Source organism: Gossypium arboreum, chromosome 4, assembly GCF_025698485.1.
Source record: "Gossypium arboreum isolate Shixiya-1 chromosome 4, ASM2569848v2, whole genome shotgun sequence".
Classification (NCBI taxonomy): Eukaryota; Viridiplantae; Streptophyta; class Magnoliopsida; order Malvales; family Malvaceae; genus Gossypium; species Gossypium arboreum.
In genome coordinates this window covers 117,216,262-117,228,608 of record NC_069073.1, presented here as the reverse complement: position 1 = coordinate 117,228,608, position 12,347 = coordinate 117,216,262, and the positions used below count along the sequence as shown (strand labels likewise).

The 12,347-nt window shown below is 37.4% G+C and overlaps 1 pseudogene; it reads right to left on the bottom strand.

Moving 5' to 3' along the window:
• Positions 1–8,604: 8,604 nt before the first annotated feature.
• On the bottom strand, positions 8,605–12,341 carry LOC108465740 (BRASSINOSTEROID INSENSITIVE 1-associated receptor kinase 1-like; annotated as a pseudogene).
• Positions 12,342–12,347: the final 6 nt, after the last annotated feature.

Below are 12,347 nucleotides of genomic sequence, written 5' to 3'. Positions count from 1 at the left end.
CATTCGGATTAAAGAATGCTGGGGCAACATATCAGAGGGCTATGGTGACGTTATTCCATGACATGATGCATAAAGAAATAGAGGTCTACGTCGATGATATGATTGCTAAATCTCGAGGAGAAGAAGAGCATGTAGTGAACCTCAAGAAGTTGTTCAAAAGGCTAAGAAAGTTTCATTTAAAGCTTAATCCAGGCAAATATACATTCGGGGCTACCTCGGGAAAGTTACTAGGCTTCATTGTCAGTGAAAGAGGTATCGAAGTTGATCCAGATAAAATAAAAGCCATCCAAGAATTACCACCTCCGCGCACGCAAAAGGAAGTTAGAGGATTTTTAGGGAGATTAAACTACATCGCCCGATTTATCGCTCAACTTACCAACCAATGCGACCCAATCTTTCGGCTTCTTTGAAAACATAACCCGGGAGAATGGAACGAGGAATGCCAGGTGGCCTTTGATAAGATAAAACAATATTTGTCCAGTCCTCTAGTGCTAGTACCACCAACTCCTGGAAGACCATTGATTTTGTATTTGACTGTGTTCGAAAGTTCAATGGGTTGCATACTAGGGCAACACGACGAGTCAGGAAAGAAAAAAAAAGCGATCTACTACCTCAGCAAAAAGCTCACTGAATATGAGGCAAAATATTTGTCCATTGAGAAATATTGTTGCGCTCTGGTTTGGGTAGCTCGGAGACTCAGACAATATATGTTGTATCACACGACATGGCTAATTTCAAAGCTGGACCCAATAAAATACATGATGGACTCGCCGGCACTATCAGGAAGAATGGCGCGATGGCAGATCCTCCTTTCGAAATATGACATTGCCTATGTAAATCAGAAGTCGATAAAAGGGAGCGCAATAGCTAACTTCTTAGCAACTCGAACGACAGAGGAATATGAGTCTTTAAGATTCGATTTTCCAGATGAAGACTTAATGTGTATCACAGAAATAGAACCCGAGTCATCAAAAGAGAAGTCATGGAAGATGTGCTTTGATGGTGCGTCAAATGCTCTAGGGCATAGAATTGGAGTAATCCTGGTATCACCAGACGGGAATCATTATCCGCTCACCGCAAGACTGAACTTCTTCTGTACCAATAATATCGCAGAATATGAGGCCTGTATCATGGGGCTTCGTGCAGCTATCGAGCGAAACATCGAGATCTTGGAGGTGTACGGGGACTCAGCCCAAGTGATTTACCAAATCCGTGGAGAGTGGGAAGTGAGGGACTCAAAATTGATTAAGTACAGCGATTTAGTGGCTGGATTGATCAAGGAATTCAAAGAAATAACTTTTCATTACTTCCCACGAGAAGAGAACCAACTGGCTGATGCCCTGGCCACTTTGGCTTCAATGTTCAAAGCAAGTAAAGAAGCAGAAATAATGCCCCTCAAAATGAGCATATACGAGGTCCCTGCACACTGTTGTAGCATTGAGAAAGAGGCAGACGGACGGTCATGGTTCCATGATATCTTAGAATATATCAAGAATCAAAGCTATCCCGAACAAGCGAATGAGAACAAAAAAAGAACAATCAGAAGAATGGCAGCGGGATTTGTTCTTGATGGGGATATCCTGTATAAAAGAGGAAAGGATCAAGTACTTTTGAGATGCGTGGATGATGTCGAAGCCAGAAAGATACTTGAAGATGTCCATGAAGGAATCTGTGGGACACATGCCAATGGTTTCAATATGGCCAGAAAGATTATGAGACTCGGTTACTACTGGTTGACGATGGAAAGCGACTGTATTAGTTTTGCCAGAAAATGCCACAAATGTCAAATTTATGGCGATAAAATTCATGTAGCCCCTTCGCCCCTTCACTTCATGACTTCTCCGTGGCCTTTTTCTATGTGGGGCATGGATGTTATAGGGCCAATTTCTCCAAAAGCATCAAATGGACATCGATTTATTTTTGTGGTTATTGATTACTTCACAAAATGGATAGAAGCTGCTTCGTTTGCCAATGTGACGAGGATTGCAGTTTGCAAGTTTTTGAAAAAGGAAATCATTTACCGATATGGTTTGCCTGAAAGAATCATTTCAGATAATGCCACGAATCTGAACAATAAGATGATGAAAGAAGTGTGCGAGCAGTTCCAAATAAAGCATCATAATTCCTCCCCCTATCGCCCAAAGATGAACGGGGCTGTTGAAGCAGCTAACAAGAACATTAAGAGGATCATTGGGAGAATGACTGAGACATATAAAGATTGGCACGAGAAACTTCCATTTGTTTTGTTTGCATATCGCACATCTGTGCGAACATCTACGGGAGCAACTCCTTTCTCTCTAGTCTATGGAATGGAAGCTGTGCTACCTATCGAGGTTGAGATCCCCTCTCTGCGAGTATTGATGGAATCAAAGTTAGAAGAAGCAGAATGGGTTCAAGCTCAATATGATCAGTTGAACCTCATTGAAGAAAAACGTCTAAGGGCAATTTGTCACGGGCAAATGTACCAAAAGAGAATGATCGCAGCCCATGATAAGAAGGTACGACCAAGAGAATTCCATGAAGGAGAACTCGTGCCGAGAAAGATTCTCCCAATACAAAAAGACCTGCGAGAAAAATGGGCACCAAATTGGGAAGGACCATACGTTGTAAAAAAGGCATTCTCAGGCGGAGCTTTGATCCTTACCGAGATGGATAGGAAAGAGCTACCGAATCCAGTGAACTCAGATGCAGTGAAGAAATATTATGCTTGAGATGAAAACCCGAAAATGGCATCTAAAAAAAAAAAAGGGATCAGAGCGAAAACCCGAAGAGGGCGCTTTGGTTAAACATAAAAGATTAGGATGAAAACCCAAGAGGGCGTTCTAATGAAGCAAATATTCGGCTTACAAGGCAAAGCGTTTTAAACTGTACGACAAATAGTGAGACTACAGTATTTGAAGCATCTCTGAAAGCTTGAAATCTTCTACGCAAGGAGCCAGACTCTAAAAGATTCTTGATTGAGGAACGTGAAGAGTTCATGTGTCGAATATCTAAAGTATTTGTATCCGTTCAATACGATCGCTTCTTTGCGCATTTGTACTATCATTGGTTAACTTTCTTTGTTTGCCACATTTGAAATAAAGGAATATGAGATATCCTTTTTGTCCCTACCTGACCATTTTCATGCATCTCATTATGTGTTTATTTAATGATAAATAGTGAAATGACATACTCTAAACAAAAGAAATGATAAGCATTACCTGGATGAAAATTTGATAAAGAGCCTCAAAGCAATAACAAAGTTCAACAAGGGGCAAAAGAGTGACATCTGAGAAACGTCGATTACTCGTGAAGCTTGAAGACGTGTACATGGCGTAAAGAGAAAGTAAAGAGCCGAAGTAATGAATGCGGACCATCACAAGAATTGAGACGAAAAAAGACATACGACAAACATGCTTAAGGAACACTGCATAATCATGTAGGCATAAAGGCATTTAAGACAAACATGTGCATATCATGATAACATCACGCATGGCATATACAGTTAATCCAACAGAGCAAAGGACGTAATGATAGTTGTATTGAATCAAAGGAAAAGACACACGAGTTCCACCAGATGATATGTTTTGGGTACTCTGAGGTATCTTTAATTCATGTTTTCAAAAATCAATTCATATTGCGAGAAATGGGTTGAGCCTCTGGTCACACGCTGAGGTATTTTTAGTTTATGTTTCAAAAAAATTGACTCATATTGCGAGAGGTGAGTCAAGCTTCAGGTCACGCTGAGGTGTTTTTAATTCCTGTTGTTTCAAAAATCAGCTCATATTGCGAGAGGTGAGTTGAGCCTTAAGACACGTTGAGGTAATTTCAATTTATGTTCCAAAATCAACTCATATTGCGAAAGGTGAGTTGAGCCTCGGGGCACGCTGATGTATTTTTAGTTTATGTTTAGAAAATTGACTCATCTTGCGAAAGGTGAGTTAAGCCTTTTAATTTCTATTTTTCAAAAATCAACTCATATTGCGAGAGATGAGTTGAGCCTTGGCTCACGTGCTGAGCTATTTTCAATTTCTGTTCTTCAAATTTCGTTCGTCAAAATCAACTCATATTGCAATAGATGAGTTGAGCCTCGGGTCACATGTCGAGGTATTTTCAAATTCTGTTTTAAATTTTTACTTTCCTAAAACCAACTCATATTGCGAGAGGTGAGTCAAGCCTCGGGGCACACTGAGGTATTTTCAATTTCTGCTTTTCAATTTCTACTTTTCAAAAGAATCAACTCATATTGCGAGAGGTGAGTTGAGCCTCAGGACACGCTGAGGTAATTTCAATTTCTGTTTCCAAAATCAACTCATATTGCGAGAGGTGAGTTGAGCCTCAAGACACGTTAAGGTAATTTCAATTTATGTTTCAAAAATCAACTCATATTGTGAGAGGTGAGTTGAGCCTCGGGGCACGCTGAGGTATTTTCAATTTCTATTTTCCAAATTCTGCTTTTCAAAAATCAACTCATATTGCGAGAGGTGAGTTGAGCCTCGGGTCACATGTCGAGGCATTTTCAAAATCTGCTTTTCAAGATTAAGTTTCAAAAGAACCAACTCATATTGCGAGAGGTGAGTTGAGCCTTGGCTCACGTGCTGAGCTATTTTCAAGTTCTATGTCCGTTTTTTTTTAAAAAAAAGGAGAGAATTCATATGGCGAGAAATGAGTTGAGCTCAGGATCACATACCAAGCAAAGAATAAAGATTGGAGCTGATGGAAGACACCAGATTTGGATACCCCGAAGTGCAGTGAAGCAGGTCAAAGCTGCAAGTCGGGTCTCCCTGAAGTTGCAGCGGAGCTGATCGAGAATATCAAATCTTACCTTTCCGAAGTGGCAGAAGAGAAGACCACAAATCTTATCTCACTGAAGTAATAGAAGAGCAGATTGAAGTTGTAGATCTTATCTTCCCGAAGTTGCAGTGAAGCAGATCGAAGCCATAAATTTTATATCCTCGAAGTTATTTTAGAATAGATTGAAGCCACAAGGCATATATCAGAAAATGCAGTGGGTTGAACCAAAGCAACAGGATGCAGTGGGATGGAATGAGGTTACTCGAAGAAAAAAAAACACCAAAGAAGTCGAGATTCTGCTTGACTAGGAAAAATTGGCTCTTTTAAAGTCTTTGCCCCATTCTCGTTACACGACAATGAGCAAAGAGGGGCAGCTGTAATAGCTAATTTCAGCCTAGGTCCATAAAATAATAAAACCCCAAATAGAAAAAGGGTCCAATGTCCATTTACATAATAATCCCAGGCCTAAAACTATCTCGAGCCCAAATTTTAAAACCCTAATAGCCCATTTGCTTAAAAGATTTCAAAGAAGAACCCTAGCTCCCATCTTGTCTGCTGTCGCTTCTCACCAAGGCCAACCATTGGCCACCTTAAGACTACCACCACCACTCCCCACGACGTCACATGCCTCAACGCACGCGTCTGGTCCTCCATGCCCCGCAAAACAACAGACAAGCAAAGCGAAGCAAGAATAGCAAAAATAATAACAAAGTGTAACAAAATAGGCTATAAAAAGCCGAATGAAACACTATAAAGGGTTCTCTTTAGATTTTTATCAATACGTATATATATTTCAAAAGAGAAACAAAAGCCAAGAGATGAGAAGCAGAATATCATCCAAACAGATATCAACACACAAAAAACACCAAATCAACAAGACCAAACACAAAATCGCAAATCGAAAATAAAAGGTGATTTTATATTTATTGTCATTTTATTTATTTTCTCACAAATACATATATCAAAAAATACGACAAATATATGAAAATATAATATAAAATATAAGAAATAAAAAAATGGAGTTTTTACCTCTCCGCCACCGTGTACGGTGGCGGTGCGCCGGCGAGGTCCGGTGGCCGTCCGGTGACCAGCCCCTCACGAGCTCCCTCCTTCCCCTCTCCTTCCTCCTTCTCTTTTCTCCTTCTCTTTTTTTTTTTCTTCTCTCTATGCCCAAATGATTTTTTTAAAAAATTTTGTCTTATATAGGGGACCAAAACGCACCGTTTTGGTCCCCCCCTTAACCCTTAAAACGGCGCCGTTTAGGCCTGTGGTCGGTCGACCCGACCCGCACTGTGGAGGATCCACAGTGTTTTTCTTTGGAAGGGCTAATTGCACTTTTAGCCCTTCCGCTTTTCTGGGAGTTTACAATCAAGGTTTTTTTTATTTTTAATTTGGCCCCCATGGTTTTGCCCCGAATTCATCCTGGTCCCCCACGTTGCGCAGCGTTTTAATACCCAGATTTATTGCGCTTTTGACCCTCCAAGTTATGCGCATGTTACAATTAAGTCCCTTTTCTTTGTTTTTATTTTAAATTGGCCCCATAACTTCGTTTTTATTTTAATTTCAGTCCTTTTTCCGTTTATTTTCAGATATTTATTAAGTGTCCTTGTTATTTTTATAATTAGTACTCTTATTATTATTATTATTATCGTTGTTACTATATATATTGGCATATACTCTTATTGTATGCGTATGTATGTATGTATTCATATTTAGTTTTTTCTAGTTATTTTATTTTAGTATTTTAATGCTCTACTTGTTTTCATATTTCAATACTATTATTATACTTACTATTAATATTGTTATTATTATGTGTATGCTTAAATATATATATATACTCTTACATGTAGGTTTATTCCCATTATTTTATTACTTTTATTGTATATGGTGTTTTAATTATATCATATTGTTCTCTTTGTGTCTCAATACTATTACTATTGTAATATACGAGTGTGTGTTTTGTTATATATATATATATTATGTGTATTCTATATTTATACTACGTACATTACTATTTTTGTATTATGTGTATATTAAATATTGTGTTATTTATGTATTTTATTCTATAGGTATATATCTCTTATGTATATATATAAGTACATCTTTATGTAATATTATTACTACTAATATTAATATGTTTTGAACATTGAAATTATGTATACATATATATATATATATATATTTTAATTATTTATTACTATGTATATACTTCAATATTATTAATTATTTATTTTATCACTACTAGCTCAAATAATATATGTAGTACATTTCCAACATTATTATTACTTATATATGTGTGTGCAAAATATATTATGTATATATTCTTAATATCATGTATATATATATTCATTGTTTTCTCGTATTCAATATTATTATTACATTTAGTCTTGCATGCACGGTTATTGTTTTAATATTTTTGTTATGTTTGTCATTTGCTTCAATATGTATACCTAGTCCTTTCATTTGTTTATTTATTTCGTATTCATTATGTCTTACACGTTTTAAAAATCACGTTCTTATTTCTAAATTAATTTCGATAATCAAAGGCAACATATCGGTTTAATACCAAGTCGACGGTTCCATTGCTATGTTGAGTGGAATTTGTCGGGTCGTGTTTAATCGGTATACCCTTCTCAAAAAAGGAAATCAAAAATTGAAAGTTTTCGTCTTTTGAATCGGATCACGATTGAATATTACTTTAAACTCATATTTTTGAAAATCAAGACAACACTTGTCTATGAGATACCAATTTTTGGGCGTCGCGAGGGTGCTAATACCTTCCTCGCGTGTAACCGACTCCCGAACCCTAATTTTTCTCTGGCTTTTAACGTAGACCTTAACTCGGCCTTTTTCTCGTTTTTAAAAAAGGGAAATCTAATGGGTGTCCGATCACACCTAGAAAAAAGGATCGGTGGCGACTCCCGGTTTATTTTAAATCAAATTTCAATTTCCAAGTTTTTAATCGCCACAATTAGCGACCCCAAACCAAAATTTTTACGTCGCTACAGATAACTCTCTCAAACACCATTTGCTTGGAATCAAGTTGCATTCGAATCAACGCAACCACCTAAAGCATGCTTCATGGTGTAAGCAAAATTAATGAACAAAAATTGTTATACTATATGTCGATAACGATAATAGGAATGATCGCAAAGAAATTCACTATTGTTTGAAAAACAACGATACAATAGGTTTTCAACTACACACATTTTAAAGGTTAAACAACCATGTTATAATCAATCCTATATAGTTTCAACTTGTGTAGCATGATCCTCGGGCCGTAGCTCACCACACATCCCCTATTTTACCTCTCTATTTTACTTTTTTAATAAGTAAGTTGTACCTCGAACTTTTCAAGCCGGATGAAATGGGATTTGGGTGACACAATTCTAATAGAAATTATCCTAGGAGACCCACCCTTATTCAATATTCACACCATGGGCAAAGCTAGAAAATTTTTTTAGGGGGTTCAAAATTAAATTGTAATTTTTACGATAGTAAAAATACAATTTCACCATTTCAATAGCTTCTATCTTTTTAATTTTTAAAAGATTAAATAAAAATTTTATTATTTTTAGAGGATCAAGGTATAATTTTATTTTTACTAATTTAAAATTTTTGAAGAATGTAAATAAAAAAAAATTATTTTAAGGAGGCCAGATACCTACGAGTACCTGGTTTCGCCCTTGATTCACACTCAAATTTGAGTACCGTAGGATAGAATCTCCCTATCAACTATTTCTATATTTAATGTTTCCATTTAAGCCTTGTAGAGAAAACATGGTTAAGTTTCAACTCTTTTCTAATTATTGGCGTTCGCATTTTCACCTCGCAAGGAAAATAAAATTAAGCTTCGTTCTGTAAGAGTGGTGGTTCTGCCACCGCATTTAGTGTATTACCTTTGGCTAACCAAGTGAAGCAATAGTTAGATATAATTAAAACACTAGACAAGACTGATAAGTCAAACTTTGAAATGCATCATCGAGAAAAGCATAATAAGAAGACATTACTCACCCAATCAAGCAACATGACATCATCATCATTTGCAGACCGAGCAAGATCAAAAGCCCGCTGTCCTGTAATGAGTTCAAGAAGCATGACACCGTAGCTAAAAACGTCAGTTTTCTCCGATGATTTTCCAGTTGAGAGGTATTCAGGAGCTATAAAACCAATTGTGCCACGAACAGCAGTTGTGACGTGAGTATCTTTGCTGTCCATTAGTTTGGCCAGCCAAAAGTCTCCGACGACTGCTTCAAATTCTTCATCCAACAATATATTTGCAGCCTTTACATCACGGTGTATTATCTTAGGGTCACAATGATCATGCAAATATGCAAGCCCCCTTGCAGCTCCTAATGCAATCCGTTTCCTGATAGCCCAATCAAGTGGTGCTTGAGATTCCGGACGCTCTAGACAATGTAAAAACCAGATCAATAGAAGAACATACATATAAAAAATGGCAAACCTAATACAGAGAGCATGGCACAAGCAGGAAACATGTGAGTAAAGAAATAAACAAGGAGACAACAGCCGTACCTCTTAAACAGGATGCAACGCTACCATTAACCATAAAGGGGTAGACTAGCAGCCGTTCAGTAGGGGTCATGCAAAAGCCACGAAGATGTTTTTACTGCCACACTTGTCATTTCCACCTCCGTTTGGAACTGCAACTCTCCACCTAGAGTGCGCTCCTGCCTCAGTCTTTTTACTGCCACTAGAGAACCATCAGCTAAGCGGCCTTTATAAACTTTACCAAAACCACCTCTACCCAGAATGTTTTTATTGCTAAAATTATCCGTTGCCACTTGTAGTTCACGTAAAGAAAACCTCTTAAGTTGTCCTAGATGAACTTCTGGGTCCTCCTCAGCTGTAAAGAAAACTAGAAGAAAGTAAATACAAGCACACGATGACATAAAGTCAATTAAAAATAAAACCATCTTTTGATAAACCACTAACCAGGGACATCAAAGAAATGATCTTGTGGTTTCTTTTTTAGCCACCAAGCAAGTACAATTGCGGGAGCAGCAAACAGCAGGGCAATGCCAGCAGCAACTCCTCCAGCAGTAGCACCAGTGGCACTATTACCTGCAAGAATGAAATTAGATAAATCTAGATACCGTTTACACAAAACACCTGTATCACGAATATTCGCAACTATGAACATCTGGTACCAACACCAATGGAGCAGGCAGCATTTCAACTGAGAGAACTAGTGGGCTAGGGAATCAGAATGTTCTAGCTCACCAAGGAACCTAAAGCCATCCTAGGTACTATTGTAATCAGATTTTAGATCTGAGCTCAAAGGCACCTTCTTAAAAAGCAGACGCAGATGTAAAAAAGCTGAGGATGAGCAATATACTCAAATCTACATCAATTTTTCATATGATACAGGTACATGGTAATACCAAAAAAATTGCGAATGCAAAGAAAAATACAAAGGAATATCTCAATTCCCAATAAAATACAAATAAAAGTGAAGCAGGCCCCAAAGTTAAAGCACAATTAAAAGCTAATAATAATAACAATAATTATTATTAATAAATTTACCAGAACAAACCTGATGGAATTGGAGCTGTAGGTGTGATAGGAGGCAGCGGAGCAGGTGGAGGATTATTCAATCGATTATTAGCAAAACTGTGAACAAGAGAAGCATTAATTCAAGAGGCTGGCCTAAGAGTACAGATATGATAAAACAGGAACAAGCAGTGAAGATGAGGATCTGGAGTTAGGGTGAGAGAAAAATGAAACAGCAAGAGAAAAACCTGTTAGGAGTGAAGAGTGAAAAGGAACCATTAACTGGAATATCTCCTTCTAGCTTATTGTTTGAAAGATCCCTGCATGGCATAATACAACATCCCGCACCATTAATTTATTGTTCTTGCAGCAAAGGTTAAACAACTAATGTGTGAAAAAAAATTCTAACAGCAGCACTCACAGCACTTGCAGTGACATAATAGTAGTTAAGGGCATAGGAATTTGTCCCGTCAACGTGTTGTTGTTGAGACGCCTACTCCACAGAAAGAAAACATCAAAATATTGCATATTGATGACTAGACATGTAACTTAAAAGAACTCATGCTTAGTGAAGCCTACTACACAAAGAACCATTTGTATAGTGCCCATATTAACCAAGCACTATTGGCTCGGCAGCCTATTAACCAAGAAACCATTTCTATGATGCCCATATCAACCAAACACCATTGACCTCGCAACTTATTGGACTTAGATCACATGACACTCACATCAGACGAGGATGGCTATTACAGCCCGGAGACTTTTTGGACTTATCAATGTTATGCGTACATTAGAAGCGAAGAGGAAATACTTATATCTACAAAAATTATAACTAAGGACATACATATTCTTAGTAAAAATACAATTTACTTATCCAGTTCAGCTAGCAATAAATCAACACATAAAAGGCATTCTACATATACTGCAACACATGACTAGAAAGCAAGAGGGCAAAGAAATTAAGTAAATTAACCTCAAAAAATTTACTCGGTCAGGAATCGTAGCTTTTGAAGCTTGCCCAGAGTAGATGGAATGTGTCCGGTTAAAGTATTCAAGTAAAGATCCAAGCTCACTAAGTTGGTCAAATTTCCAAGATCCTCTGGGATTATGCCGGATATGTTATTACTATAAAGCTCCCTGTCATAAAAAAAATTGGTAATCTTCAGCAAAAGAAGTTCAATAGAAGCACATAACCCATGCATGTATCTATGAAAATGAAACCAAGTCCAATGGAAAGATGACAACAGATACAAACCATTGTGCAATGAGAAAAGCTTAGAACATCATTGTTTACAACTATTTCTACTAGTATACCTGAGTAACTCAGACATTCTGGTCAGTTTTGGTCACTAGGATGACAAAAGCATGCTGGTGTTTTGTTTTTCCTTTATGTATGTCTCAATATTCTAACAATGAGAGGTAGCATGTAAGAAATGAGTTGTCTATTTTGGGGTCAACCAAAAATAGACTAGGCCTAAACTATCGACTTACAAATTCTGCAAATCCAGAAGCTGTCCAAGCTGTGGAACCAAATGACCAGACAGATTTGCATTCCCGAGATCCCTAAATTGAGAAGGAAGAAAGCGTTTACTATGTCAAACTAGAAAAGCCAAAAGAAACACAAAAGCAGTAGTAATATGAGATATAAACTTACACTCTTGTTACACTATTTTCACTATTACATGTAACATGAAGCCATGTGCAAGGATTAACAAGGGTCGGGTTCCAACTTTGCAAAACGTTATTAGGATCAGCCAAATTGTTCTTCAATGCATTCAAAGCATCACCTGTTTCATACAAAAATAAAGCAACTGATCATTGAAGGTCGCATACGATCATTCTCCAGTCAAGTCAATTACTGCATCCAAGCTAACTGAAGTTTAAAACAAACAGTCAACCTTATGCCACTGCTAAACCATTTGCAAAGTTCAAACAAGAAAATTAGAGGAAACAATCATGACGAACCTTCCTTATTTCCTGCAACTCTGAAAACCAAATCCAACACCAAAATCAACAGTAAACAAACGGAGATTAACCACTCCATCATTCTAATTCCGGCT